Source organism: Balaenoptera physalus (genome assembly GCF_965194825.1).
Source record: "Balaenoptera physalus genome assembly, chromosome: 20".
In the NCBI taxonomy this organism is placed as follows: domain Eukaryota; kingdom Metazoa; phylum Chordata; class Mammalia; order Artiodactyla; family Balaenopteridae; genus Balaenoptera; species Balaenoptera physalus.
This window is the reverse complement of record NC_138901.1, coordinates 56,175,280-56,189,121: the sequence shown is the minus strand read 5'-3', so window position 1 is coordinate 56,189,121 and position 13,842 is coordinate 56,175,280. Positions and strand designations below refer to the sequence as shown.

Genomic DNA, 13,842 nt, shown 5'->3' with positions numbered 1-13,842 from the left:
GAAGTTTGATTGTATCTGGCACCATATACAAAATTTAACTCAAAATGGATCATTGACCTAAATGTAAAATAAAAACTATAAAACTCTAGACAAGAACATTAGGTAAAGATTTCTTAGATATAAAACCAAAAGCTCAGATACAAAAGAACAAGTTGAAAAATTGGACTTACTCAAAATTAGGGATTGCTAATTTTGAAAATGTGAAAAACAGGAGAGAAGGTAGGAAAATTGGGAGCACAGGATTGAACGCATAGCTTTGGCTTCCTCAGTGAAGACAGAAAATAGGAGGTGGGGAATTCCCTGGCAGTCCAGTGGTTAGGGCTCAGAGCTTTCACTGCCTTGGCCAAAAAAAGAGAGAGAGAGAAAATAGGAGGTAGACCAGCGATTCCAGCTATTCAGTCGTCCCTGTTCCTCTCCCTTGTCATCATCTCAAGTTTGGGGTCTTCTACAAATTTTATTACTCTTTTCAAATTCTTAGCAGTGTCCTAGCATTTAGAAATCTCACATCTTATATGCATGCAAGAACCCTTCTAGATTTAAATGACCAGGGCTCCTCTACTCCCAAGTGAGATGTAGAGTCCCCTATTTCTCCGCATGCCCTAGTGTATGTCCCTCATTATTATTGTTTGCTATTCAGATCCATCCTATTAGGCCTCTGTTCTAACCCCAAGGAGTTCGGCGCCGGGCGGCCGAATGGGCCGAGATGCTGCCCGTGCGGCGCCCTCTGACCACCTCCGCCTCCCTCACGGTGCTGGCCGAGGCCTCGTACCGGCGGGCCCCGGCTCCCAGCTCAGCCCTGCTCGTCCGCTCCTCCCAGCCCCTGCCCGACGTCCAGGCTACCGAGCACCTTCCGCCCCGGCCCACCTTCATGCCACTCAGCCGGAAGCCGGGGGGCAATGCCAGCTACCAGGTGTATGACAGCCTGGAGCTGAAGCGGCAAGTGCAGGAGAGCCGAGCGCGGGCCAACTCGCTGCCGCCTTCCACCTCGGCCTCGAGGCCCCCTCTGCACGGGAGCCAGACTGGGAAAATGAACTGAGCAGCAGCAAACGGGGGCGGGGGCGGGGGGCGGCAGGGCATGGCGAGAGGAATAAAGAGCGCCAGAGTCCAGGAAACATTGGTGGTCTGTGGCTTGGAAGCGCCACTCCTTCTGCCAGCCTGGGTCCCTGCCCTTGGCTTCCTGCAATAAGCCAGTGTCCCCTTCTGGGCCTGAGGGTCCCCTTGGTTTAGTGGCCACAGTCCTGCCAGCAGGTCCCTCCTGGTCCTATACCATGCACTAAGTAGATCTGCAGCTGCAGACTCCAAACCACTGGTCTCTGGGCACCTCCTCTGTGTCTCAGCTGTCCCTGTCCCCAGAGAGCCTCATACAAGAAGCTGCTTCCAAACTGGGAGGTTCCACATCTGGGCAGGTCCAGCTCCACGCCCAGTGAAGGGCATGAAGAAGGCTGAGGCTCTGGACTCCAGCCAGGCCTTCCCCAGGGCTCTGAGGCCAAGGTCTTCCTAGTCTCAGGAGGGGCCAAGAGATGGAATGTGTCATTTGAACAAGTGAGCCAGAGGGTGGTGAGTGAATGATTGACCACTCGAGGGGAGGTGGGCCGGCCTCCGGGCCCTGTTTGACTGTCCAGGCTCAGCTTACCTGACCCTGGTTACCAGCGAATGCCACCCTGGGCCCTCCTTTTCCTCCCCCTCCCTCATTGTGACCCCAACCACCTGCCCCATTATGACCCAGTCCTTCTCCCCCTCTGGCTCCCAGTGAGTATGTGGAGGCCAGGGGGCCCAGGCAGTCCTGGGACCCGCGGCCATGGGTGAGCAAACCCACTACCGAGCCCAGCCGTGCTCTGGCACCAACCCCAGGAAATGCCAGGACCTAGGAGACTCAATTCTTCTGATCCTGGGCAGCTTCATCTTGCTCAACGTGGGGATCAACGTGGTGACTCTGGTCAGGGCAGGATCAGGGCAGTGGGGTTGGGGGAGCCCTGGGGTCTTGAAGGGGCTGAGGTGGGAGGGCTGCTGGGGTGTGGCCGGACAAGGGTTGGATTTCAGGGCTCACCCTGCTCCCGGCCTCCCCCCTCCCCTGCTTCCCTCAGCTCTGGAGGCATCTGAAGAGCTCCTTGCGGACACTCTTCCATCACGTTTTCCCCAAAGGTGAGTGGGCGCCAGCGTGGGCTCAGGGGACGTGGGCCTGTCCCCTTTCTTCTATCCCTGCCTCGATTCTCAGCCCCTCAGGAACCCAGGCCCTGTCCCATCTCGCCTTTCCCCGCAGACAAGCAAGCCAGCTGTGTAGGCAGCCATCGCATGTGCCTGCGCAGCTCCGTGGATCCCAACAACCTGTGCTCAAGAGTTTCTTCCCGCTTCCGCCATCGCCCAAGCTTCCTGCTCGGGCACCCAAACCACCTTGACTCCTGGCTACCAGTCACAAAACATAAGAAGGCTTCTGGGTGCTGCTGGATGCCGCCTCAGTGTGGACGGGCTGGGGCTCCCATGGAGGCTCCACGGGGACTGTGGAAGGAGGGGGTAGTGGGAGCTGGCGAGGCCCCTCCGGTCACAGCCTTAAAGTCCCGAGCCACCTTTTACTCCAGGCAAGAGACATCTTCCAAGCTCCGCAGGATGAGCAAGGTGGACGTGCTTCCACTCCGCCTGCCCCAAGAGAGCAAGACGAAGACCCCAGACTATGACCCAGCCCGGGCCCAGACCCGCCCCCCAGTTCAGCCCCCTGCGCATGCTCCGGCCAAGGCCCAGACCCTCTCCTCAGCCCACCCCCCTGAGCACACCCCCCCCCAGGCCGAGACCTGCTCCCGAGGCCACGCCCATGAGCACACTTCCGCCCAGGCCCAGGCCTTCTGCCCAGTGGACCCCACTGGGCGCACACCTGCCAAGGCCCAGAACTTCTCCTCAACCCAGCCCTCTGAGCACGCCCCACCTCAGGCCCAGACTTGCTCCACGTTCCACCCCCCTGAGCACACCACCCCCCAGGCCCAGACCCCCTCCCCAGCCCTCACCCCTGAGCACAGCCCTGCCCAGGTCCATGGCCCTGAGCATACTTCAGCCCATACCCCAGCCCAGGCCCAAGCCCAGGCCCCCTCCAATGCCTCAGCCCAGTCCCTGGGCCACACTTCTGTCTGCACCCTGACCCATGCTCATCTGACCTATACCCATGCCAACACTCTGGTCCCTCCCCCACCTTCGGCCCCAGTCCCTCCCCCAACTTCTGCCCCTGCTACTACTCCTGCCCTAGCCCCTACACCAGCCCCTGTCCCGATCTCTGCCACAACCTCTGTCCCAGTGCTGGTCATGGCCCTGACGACCACTCCAGTCCCTTCCACCACCCCTACCCCCATCCTAGCTTCTATTCCCTCTACCTTGTCTGCCTTCAGCCAAGGCCTCTCCTCCGGCCAGGTGGTCTACGATGCCCGCAGGGTAAAGCAGAACGTGGTCCATGTGTGTCCCCCTCAGAACTCTGGGTACTCCAGAAAGGACTTGGGTACCGTCTCCAGGCCCCAAGAGGGGCATGGTCTGGTGAGCTCTGGTACAGCTGAGCAAACACTGAAGCAATGTAGTGGGGACAGTGCCAAGCCCTCCACAGGATCCATACTGGGTTACCTGGAGTTGGGGAATATGGAATGGAAGATCTCAAATGATGCCAAAGACAAATTTGTGCAGTCCAAGACCTTCCCTTACTGCAGCTTCCATCCTTGCAGTTCTGAGAAGAGAAACACGGACCCCCAGGCTCCAGTCTACCCCAAATTCCTGGTGTACTCCAAGGATGCTGCACCTTCTCAACCTTGCTTCCATTCTCCAACCAGTGCCCAGAGCTCACCATGCGCCATGCCTCCACCATGCACTCTTTCTCTGCCTCTTGTTTCTCCCGGATCCTTTGTCCTTCATCAACACAGCAACCACCAGAAGCCCTCTGCCTTAATACAGCCCCCCACCTTTCCCCCAACCTCCAAGTCTCCTCCGTCTGTCCTCTCTTCCCAGGGCCCCATCCCTCCCCAGTTAGCCATGACGTCCCAAACCCCAAACCAGCCCCAACCCCCTGAACTTCGTGAGACTCTAGACCTCAACCAAAGCTCTGTCCTCCAAAGGACCCCAGGCCCTGCAAACGAGAGTAGACTTTGCAGAAACCCAGGCCTTACCCCAAATCCAGGCCTCCACAAGAACCCTCTAGGAACTGACTCTGTCCAAGCTTTGGGCCCACATCAGACCCGAAAGTTATTTAGATCTGAGGCAGTTCCTCGAAAGGAGGATGCAGGGCAGCACATACCATGGACTTCTGTCCCACCCAGTCAGAACTCCTGCTCTCCCAAGGCTCAGTTGACCTACAATGACCTGCAAACCTTCTCAGAGGTACCTGTGCTGATTGAGCTGCAATCATCCTCCCGGCGAGCAGGCAGCCAAGACTGGGTGTACCACCCCATGGATACAGTTCCTCCAGCCTGCCAGAGCTATCGCCAGATGTCTACGCCTCCCAAGACCAGCTGGAAGCCCTACTGTCCTGGGTCAGGCACCCGGCTAGGGCATGTGGTCTTTGACGCCCGCCAGAGACAGTTCAGAGCGGGCAGGGACAAATGCGAAGCTCTGTCTCCCAGGCGCCTTCACCGAGAGACATCCAACAACTCACCAGAGACCATCAAGGAGTGGGGATATCAGGGGACAGATATGCATGAGGAATAAAGAGACAAGAGAAGTGTTCTGTGGTTGTGTGAGGACATCCACCCCAGCCCCATCCCACAGGGCCTGATGAGGACCTAAACTATCCCTGCTTTCCCTCCATCGCTGTCTAGCTAAATCCGTTATCCCCAAGGCCCTAGAGCTGCATTGTCAATTACAGTAGCCACTAGCCAAATATGCCTATTAGAATATAAATTAGTTAAACTTAAGGAAAAGTAATTCTGTTAAACATTAAGTGAAAAAGTTAAAAGTTCTCTTCCTCAGGGAACAGAATTTCCCTGGCGTCCAATTCTGTTCCCTGGTGGTCCAGTTGTTGGGACTTGGCGCTTTCACTGCTGTGGCCGGGGTTCAATCCCTGGTCGGGGAACTCAGTCCCTGCAAGCTTCATGGCTTGGCCAAAAAAAGAAAAAAAATCTGTTCCTCAGTGTCATGATCTTCTAAGTGCTCAGTAGTCACATGGAGCTAGCGGATACTGTATTGGACAGCACAGATTTAGAACGTTTCCATCATCATGGAAAATGCTATTGGAGAGCAGTGCTTTAGAGTTTAGAGCAATTTTCCTTTCCCTGTCACCCACCCCCAGCATCTTAAAGCTCCCCCAGAGCCCAGAGAACTTAGTTCTTTTTAGAGTGGCTCAGAAGCCACCCTCTGGGGAGGAGGTAAGATGTAGGCATGGACACCCAACGCCTGATTTCCCCAGACTGTGAGAAAGAGCCCAGGCTTCAGTTTTCCTGATCTGGTCTCTTGGGTCACGACCAGAGGTATGCAAACTTGCCTCCCCCGTTCTGGGCTGTGTTTGGGGCTCGTGGTTACTGAGGGAGAAGACCTCTCTTGGTCAGTGACTAGGAAACCTTGTGTTTGAGGCTCCCCAAATTGAGCCTTGGATTCTGACGGTCCCCTCCTTCATAGGCCTCTAATTTTCTCCAGGTGTCTCCACTTAATTTTCTTGCCCATGGACTTAGGCCTAGTTCACTGTGGAGACAGACCCCTGGGAAAAAGGAATGTAAGAATTCCTGGTCCAGCATGCATTGGTCTAATCTGTGAGCGTGTCTCTGGTGTCCTATCTTTCTGTCCTATTATTCTGGCTCCTAGTTTCAGCCTGGACTTAAGCTGTGTCCATGATAGCACTGGCCGCTGAAAGCAATTTCCTTCCCCTCATAATTTTTCATTGCCCTGCCCTAGCCCAGCTGGAGTTTCCTCTGGACTTGATTTTCAGTCCTGATAACTCTTCTGTATACACACATAAGCTGCGAGATTGCAAAGTGTTTTCCCTGCCACCACTTGTGTGTCTGAGGTGGGCAACACTAATATGTCCCTTCCCTGAGTCAGATGTCCATCCCTGGGTCACTACAGGCACACTATCGGTGTGTTCTTGTCTAACATTACCACCACCGATTCCAAGGAGATACGTCCCAGCGGGAGAGCCCATTTCCAACACCTCTCTGGCTCAGCTCTGCCCTTGGACAAGTCATGTGCAACCTTTCTAGGCTTGCAGTCTCACCTCTCAAATGAAGTTATAATTGCATGCAAGAACCCTTCTAGATTTAAAGGACCAGGGCTCCTCTACTCCCAAGTGAGAGGTGGAGTCCCCTATTTCTCCGCATGCCCTAGTGTATGTCCCTCATTATTATTGTTTGCTATTCAGATCCATCCTATTAGGCCTCTGTTCTAACCCCAAGGAGTTCGGCGCCGGGCGGCCGAATGGGCCGAGATGCTGTCCGTTCGGCGCCCTCTGACCACCTCCGCCTCCCTCACGGTGCTGGCCGAGGCCTCGTACCGGCGGGCCCCGGCTCCCAGCTCAGCCCTGCTCGTCCGCTCCTCCCAGCCCCTGCCCGACGTCCAGGCTACCGAGCACCTTCCGCCCCGGCCCACCTTCATGCCACTCAGCCGGAAGCCGGGGGGCAATGCCAGCTACCAGGTGTATGACAGCCTGGAGCTGAAGCGGCAAGTGCAGGAGAGCCGAGCGCGGGCCAACTCGCTGCCGCCTTCCACCTCGGCCTCGAGGCCCCCTCTGCACGGGAGCCAGACTGGGAAAAATGAACTGAGCAGCAGCAAACGGGGGCAGGGGCGGGGGGCGGCAGGGCATGGCGAGAGGAATAAAGAGCGCCAGAGTCCAGGAAACATTGGTGGTCTGTGGCTTGGAAGCGCCACTCCTTCTGCCAGCCTGGGTCCCTGCCCTTGGCTTCCTGCAATAAGAAGCCAGTGTCCCCTTCTGGGCCTGAGGGTCCCCTTGGTTTAGTGTCCACAGTCCTGCCAGCAGGCCCCTCCTGGTCCTATACCATGCACTAAGTAGATCTGCAGCTGCAGACTCCAAACCACTGGTCTCTGGGCACCTCCTCTGTGTCTCAGCTGTCCCTGTCCCCAGAGAGCCTCATACAAGAAGCTGCTTCCAAACTGGGAGGTTCCACATCTGGGCAGGTCCAGCTCCACGCCCAGTGAAGGGCATGAAGAAGGCTGAGGCTCTGGACTCCAGCCAGGCCTTCCCCAGGGCTCTGAGGCCAAGGTCTTCCTAGTCTCAGGAGGGGCCAAGAGATGGAATGTGTCATTTGAACAAGTGAGCCAGAGGGTGGTGAGTGAATGATTGACCGCTCGAGGGGAGGTGGGCCGGCCTCCGGGCCCTGTTTGACTGTCCAGGCTCAGCTTACCTGACCCTGGTTACCAGCGAATGCCACCCTGGGCCCTCCTTTTCCTCCCCCTCCCTCATTGTGACCCCAACCACCTGCCCCATTATGACCCAGTCCTTCTCCCCCTCTGGCTCCCAGTGAGTATGTGGAGGCCAGGGGGCCCAGGCAGTCCTGGGACCCGCGGCCATGGGTGAGCAAACCCACTACCGAGCCCAGCCGTGCTCTGGCACCAACCCCAGGAAATGCCAGGACCTAGGAGACTCAATTCTTCTGATCCTGGGCAGCTTCATCTTGCTCAACGTGGGGATCAACGTGGTGACTCTGGTCAGGGCAGGATCAGGGCAGTGGGGTTGGGGGAGCCCTGGGGTCTTGAAGGGGCTGAGGTGGGAGGGCTGCTGGGGTGTGGCCGGACAAGGGTTGGATTTCAGGGCTCACCCTGCTCCCGGCCTCCCCCCTCCCCTGCTTCCCTCAGCTCTGGAGGCATCTGAAGAGCTCCTTGCGGACACTCTTCCATCACGTTTTCCCCAAAGGTGAGTGGGCGCCAGCGTGGGCTCAGGGGACGTGGGCCTGTCCCCTTTCTTCTATCCCTGCCTCGATTCTCAGCCCCTCAGGAACCCAGGCCCTGTCCCATCTCGCCTTTCCCCGCAGACAAGCAAGCCAGCTGTGTAGGCAGCCATCGCATGTGCCTGCGCAGCTCCGTGGATCCCAACAACCTGTGCTCAAGAGTTTCTTCCCGCTTCCGCCATCGCCCAAGCTTCCTGCTCGGGCACCCAAACCACCTTGACTCCTGGATACCAGTCACAAAACATAAGAAGGCTTCTGGGTGCTGCTGGATGCCGCCTCAGTGTGGACGGGCTGGGGCTCCCATGGAGGCTCCACGGGGACTGTGGAAGGAGGGGGTAGTGGGAGCTGGCGAGGCCCCTCCGGTCACAGCCTTAAAGTCCCGAGCCACCTTTTACTCCAGGCAAGAGACATCTTCCACGCTCCGCAGGATGAGCAAGGTGGACGTGCTTCCACTCCGCCTGCCCCAAGAGAGCAAGACGAAGACCCCAGACTATGACCCAGCCCAGGCCCCAGCCCGGGCCCAGACCCGCCCCCCAGTTCAGCCCCCTGCGCATGCTCCTGCCAAGGCCCAGACCTTCTCCTCAACCCAGCCCTCTGAGCACGCCCCACCTCAGGCCCAGACTTGCTCCACGTTCCACCCCCCTGAGCACACCACCCCCCAGGCCCAGACCCCCTCCCCAACCCTCACCCCTGAGCACAGCCCTGCCCAGGTCCATGGCCCTGAGCATCCCTCAGCCCATACCCCAGCCCAGGCCCAAGCCCAGGCCCCCTCAAATGCCTCAGCCCAGTCCCTGGGCCACACTTCTGTCTGCACCCTGACCCATGCTCATCTGACCTATACCCATGCCAACACTCTGGTCCCTCCCCCACCTTCGGCCCCAGTCCCTCCCCCAACTTCTGCCCCTGCTACTACTCCTGCCCTAGCCCCTACACCAGCCCCTGTCCCGATCTCTGCCACAACCTCTGTCCCAGTGCTGGTCATGGCCCTGACGACCACTCCAGTCCCTTCCACCACCCCTACCCCCATCCTAGCTTCTATTCCCTCTACCTTGTCTGCCTTCAGCCAAGGCCTCTCCTCCGGCCAGGTGGTCTACGATGCCCGCAGGGTAAAGCAGAACGTGGTCCATGTGTGTCCCCCTCAGAACTCTGGGTACTCCAGAAAGGACTTGGGTACCGTCTCCAGGCCCCAAGAGGGGCATGGTCTGGTGAGCTCTGGTACAGCTGAGCAAACACTGAAGCAATGTAGTGGGGACAGTGCCAAGCCCTCCACAGGATCCATACTGGGTTACCTGGAGTTGGGGAATATGGAATGGAAGACCTCAAATGATGCCAAAGGCAAATTTGTGCAGTCCAAGACCTTCCCTTACTGCAGCTTCCATCCTTGCAGTTCTGAGAAGAGAAACACGGACCCCCAGGCTCCAGTCTACCCCAAATTCCTGGTGTACTCCAAGGATGCTGCACCTTCTCAACCTTGCTTCCATTCTCCAACCAGTGCCCAGAGCTCACCATGCGCCATGCCTCCACCATGCACTGTTTCTCTGCCTCTTGTTTCTCCCGGATCCTTTGTCCTTCATCAACACAGCAACCACCAGAAGCCCTCCGCCTTAATACAACCCCCCACCTTTCCCCCAACCTCCAAGTCTCCTCCGTCTGTCCTCTCTTCCCAGGGCCCCATCCCTCCCCAGTTAGCCACGACGTCCCAAACCCCAAACCAGCCCCAACCCCCTGAACTTCGTGAGACTCTAGACCTCAACCAAGGCTCTGTCCTCCAAAGGACCCCAGGCCCTGCAAACGAGAGTAGACTTTGCAGAAACCCAGGCCTTACCCCAAATCCAGGCCTCCACAAGAACCCTCTAGGAACTGACTCTGTCCAAGCTTTGGGCCCACATCAGACCCGAAAGTTATTTAGATCTGAGGCAGTTCCTCGAAAGGAGGATGCAGGGCAGCACATACCATGGACTTCTGTCCCACCCAGTCAGAACTCCTGCTCTCCCAAGGCTCAGTTGACCTACAATGACCTGCAAACCTTCTCAGAGGTACCTGTGCTGATTGAGCTGCAATCATCCTCCCGGCGAGCAGGCAGCCAAGACTGGGTGTACCACCCCATGGATACAGTTCCTCCAGCCTGCCAGAGCTATCGCCAGATGTCTACGCCTCCCAAGACCAGCTGGAAGCCCTACTGTCCTGGGTCAGGCACCCGGCTAGGGCATGTGGTCTTTGACGCCCGCCAGAGACAGTTCAGAGCGGGCAGGGACAAATGCGAAGCTCTGTCTCCCAGGCGCCTTCACCGAGAGACATCCAACAACTCACCGGAGGCCATCAAGGAGTGGGGATATCAGGGGACAGATATGCATGAGGAATAAAGAGACAAGAGAAGTGTTCTGTGGTTGTGTGAGGACATCCACCCCAGCCCCATCCCACAGGGCCTGATGAGGACCTAAACTATCCCTGCTTTCCCTCCATCGCTGCCTAGCTAAATCCGTTATCCCCAAGGCCCTAGAGCTGCATTGTCAATTACAGTAGCCACTAGCCAAATATGCCTATTAGAATATAAATTAGTTAAACTTAAGGAAAAGTAATTCTGTTAAAAATTAAGTGAAAAAGTTAAAAATTCTCTTCCTCAGGGAACAGAATTTCCCTGGCGTCCAATTCTGTTCCCTGGTGGTCCAGTTGTTGGGACTTGGCGCTTTCACTGCTGTGGCCGGGGTTCAATCCCTGGTCGGGGAACTCAGTCCCTGCAAGCTTCATGGCTTGGCCAAAAAAAGAAAAAAATTCTGTTCCTCAGTGTCATGATCTTCTAAGTGCTCAGTAGTCACATGGAGCTAGCGGATACTGTATTGGACAGCACAGATTTAGAACGTTTCCATCATCATGGAAAATGCTATTGGAGAGCAGTGCTTTAGAGTTTAGAGCAATTTTCCTTTCCCTGTCACCCACCCCCAGCATCTTAAAGCTCCCCCAGAGCCCAGAGAACTTAGTTCTTTTTAGGGTGGCTCAGAAGCCACCCTCTGGGGAGGAGGTAAGATGTAGGCATGGACACCCAACGCCTGATTTCCCCAGACTGTGAGAAAGAGCCCAGGCTTCAGTTTTCCTGATCTGGTCTCTTGGGTCACGACCAGAGGTATGCAAACTTGCCTCCCCCGTTCTGGGCTGTGTTTGGGGCTCGTGGTTACTGAGGGAGAAGACCTCTCTTGGTCAGTGACTAGGAAACCTTGTGTTTGAGGCTCCCCAAATTGAGCCTTGGATTCTGACGGTCCCCTCCTTCATAGGCCTCTAATTTTTTCCAGGTGTCTCCACTTAATTTTCTTGCCCATGGACTTAGGCCTAGTTCACTGTGGAGACAGACCCCTGGGAAAAAGGAATGTAAGAATTCCTGGTGGGGCTTCCCTGGTGGCACAGTGGTTGGGAATCTGCCTGCCGGTGCAGGGGACACGGGTTCGAGCCCTGGTCCGGGAAGATCCCACATGCCGCGGAACAGCTAAGCCCGTGTGCCACAAATACTGAGCCTGTGCTCTAGAGCCCATGAGCCACAACTGCTGAAGCCCGTGTGCCTAGGGCCCGTGCTCTGCAACAAGAGAAGCCACCGCAATGAGAGGCCCGCGCCCCGCAGCCAGGCGTAGCCCCCACCCGCTGCAACTAGAGAAAGCCCGCATGCAGCAACGAAGACCCAATGCAGCCAAAAATAAATAAATAAATTAAGAAAAAAAAAAAAAAAAAAAAAAGAATTCCTGGTCCAGCATGCATTGGTCTAATCTGTGAGCGTGTCCCTGGTGTCCTATCTTTCTGTCCTATTATTCTGGCTCCTAGTTTCAGCCTGGACTTAAGCTGTGTCCATGATAGCACTGGCCGCTGAAAGCAATTTCCTTCCCCTCATAATTTTTCATTGCCCTGCCCTAGCCCAGCTGGAGTTTCCTCTGGACTTGATTTTCAGTCCTGATAACTCTTCTGTATACACACATAAGCTGCGAGATGGCAAAGTGTTTTCCCTGCCACCACTTGTGTGTCTGAGGTGGGCAACACTAATATGTCCCTTCCCTGAGTCAGATGTCCATCCCTGGGTCACTACAGGCACACTATCGGTGTGTTCTTGTCTAACATTACCACCACCGATTCCAAGGAGATACGTCCCAGCGGGAGAGCCCATTTCCAACACCTCTCTGGCTCAGCTCTGCCCTTGGACAAGTCATGTGCAACCTTTCTAGGCTTGCAGTCTCACCTCTAAAATGAAGTTATAATTGCATGCAAGAACCCTTCTAGATTTAAATGACCAGGGCTCCTCTACTCCCAAGTGAGAGGTAGAGTCCCCTATTTCTCCGCATGCCCTAGTGTATGTCCCTCATTATTATTGTTTGCTATTCAGATCCATCCTATTAGGCCTCTGGTCTAACCCCAAGGAGTTCGGCGCCGGGCGGCCGAATGGGCCGAGATGCTGTCCGTTCGGCGCCCTCTGACCACCTCCGCCTCCCTCACGGCTCCCAGCTCAGCGCTGCTCGTCCGCTCCTCCCAGTCCCTGCCCGACGTCCAGGCTACCGAGCACCTTCCGCCCCGGCCCACCTTCATGCCACTCAGCCGGAACCCGGGGGGCAATGCCAGCTACCAGGTGTATGACAGCCTGGAGCTGAAGCGGCAAGTGCAGGAGAGCCGAGCGCGGGCCAACTCGCTGCCGCCTTCCACCTCGGCCTCGAGGCCCCCTCTGCACGGGAGCCAGACTGGGAAAAATGAACTGAGCAGCAGCAAACGGGGGCGGGGGCGGGGGGCGGCAGGGCATGGCGAGAGGAATAAAGAGCGCCAGAGTCCAGGAAACATTGGTGGTCTGTGGCTTGGAAGCGCCACTCCTTCTGCCAGCCTGGGTCCCTGCCCTTGGCTTCCTGCAATAAGAAGCCAGTGTCCCCTTCTGGGCCTGAGGGTCCCCTTGGTTTAGTGGCCACAGTCCTGCCAGCAAGCCCCTCCTGGTCCTATACCATGCACTAAGTAGATCTGCAGCTGCAGACTCCAAACCACTGGTCTCTGGGCACCTCCTCTGTGTCTCAGCTGTCCCTGTCCCCAGAGAGCCTCATACAAGAAGCTGCTTCCAAACTGGGAGGTTCCACATCTGGGCAGGTCCAGCTCCACGCCCAGTGAAGGGCATGAAGAAGGCTGAGGCTCTGGACTCCAGCCAGGCCTTCCCCAGGGCTCTGAGGCCAAGGTCTTCCTAGTCTCAGGAGGGGCCAAGAGATGGAATGTGTCATTTGAACAAGTGAGCCAGAGGGTGGTGAGTGAATGATTGACCACTCGAGGGGAGGTGGGCCGGCCTCCGGGCCCTGTTTGACTGTCCAGGCTCAGCTTACCTGACCCTGGTTACCAGCGAATGCCACCCTGGGCCCTCCTTTTCCTCCCCCTCCCTCATTGTGACCCCAACCACCTGCCCCATTATGACCCAGTCCTTCTCCCCCTCTGGCTCCCAGTGAGTATGTGGAGGCCAGGGGGCCCAGGCAGTCCTGGGACCCGCGGCCATGGGTGAGCAAACCCACTACCGAGCCCAGCCGTGCTCTGGCACCAACCCCAGGAAATGCCAGGACCTAGGAGACTCAATTCTTCTGATCCTGGGCAGCTTCATCTTGCTCAACGTGGGGATCAACGTGGTGACTCTGGTCAGGGCAGGATCAGGGCAGTGGGGTTGGGGGAGCCCTGGGGTCTTGAAGGGGCTGAGGTGGGAGGGCTGCTGGGGTGTGGCCGGACAAGGGTTGGATTTCAGGGCTCACCCTGCTCCCGGCCTCCCCCCTCCCCTGCTTCCCTCAGCTCTGGAGGCATCTGAAGAGCTCCTTGCGGACACTCTTCCATCACGTTTTCCCCAAAGGTGAGTGGGCGCCAGCGTGGGCTCAGGGGACGTGGGCCTGTCCCCTTTCTTCTATCCCTGCCTCGATTCTCAGCCCCTCAGGAACCCAGGCCCTGTCCCATCTCGCCTTTCCCCGCAGACAAGCAAGCCAGCTGTGTAGGCAGCCATCGC

The 13,842-nt window shown here is 57.1% G+C and overlaps 1 pseudogene across 1 annotated transcript; it reads left to right on the top strand.

Moving 5' to 3' along the window:
- Positions 1 to 2,292: 2,292 nt before the first annotated feature.
- On the top strand, positions 2,293 to 4,671 carry LOC309649977 (uncharacterized protein SPEM3 pseudogene; annotated as a pseudogene). Its single transcript has one exon. The product of its transcript is annotated as an uncharacterized protein SPEM3 pseudogene (transcript).
- Positions 4,672 to 13,842: the final 9,171 nt, after the last annotated feature.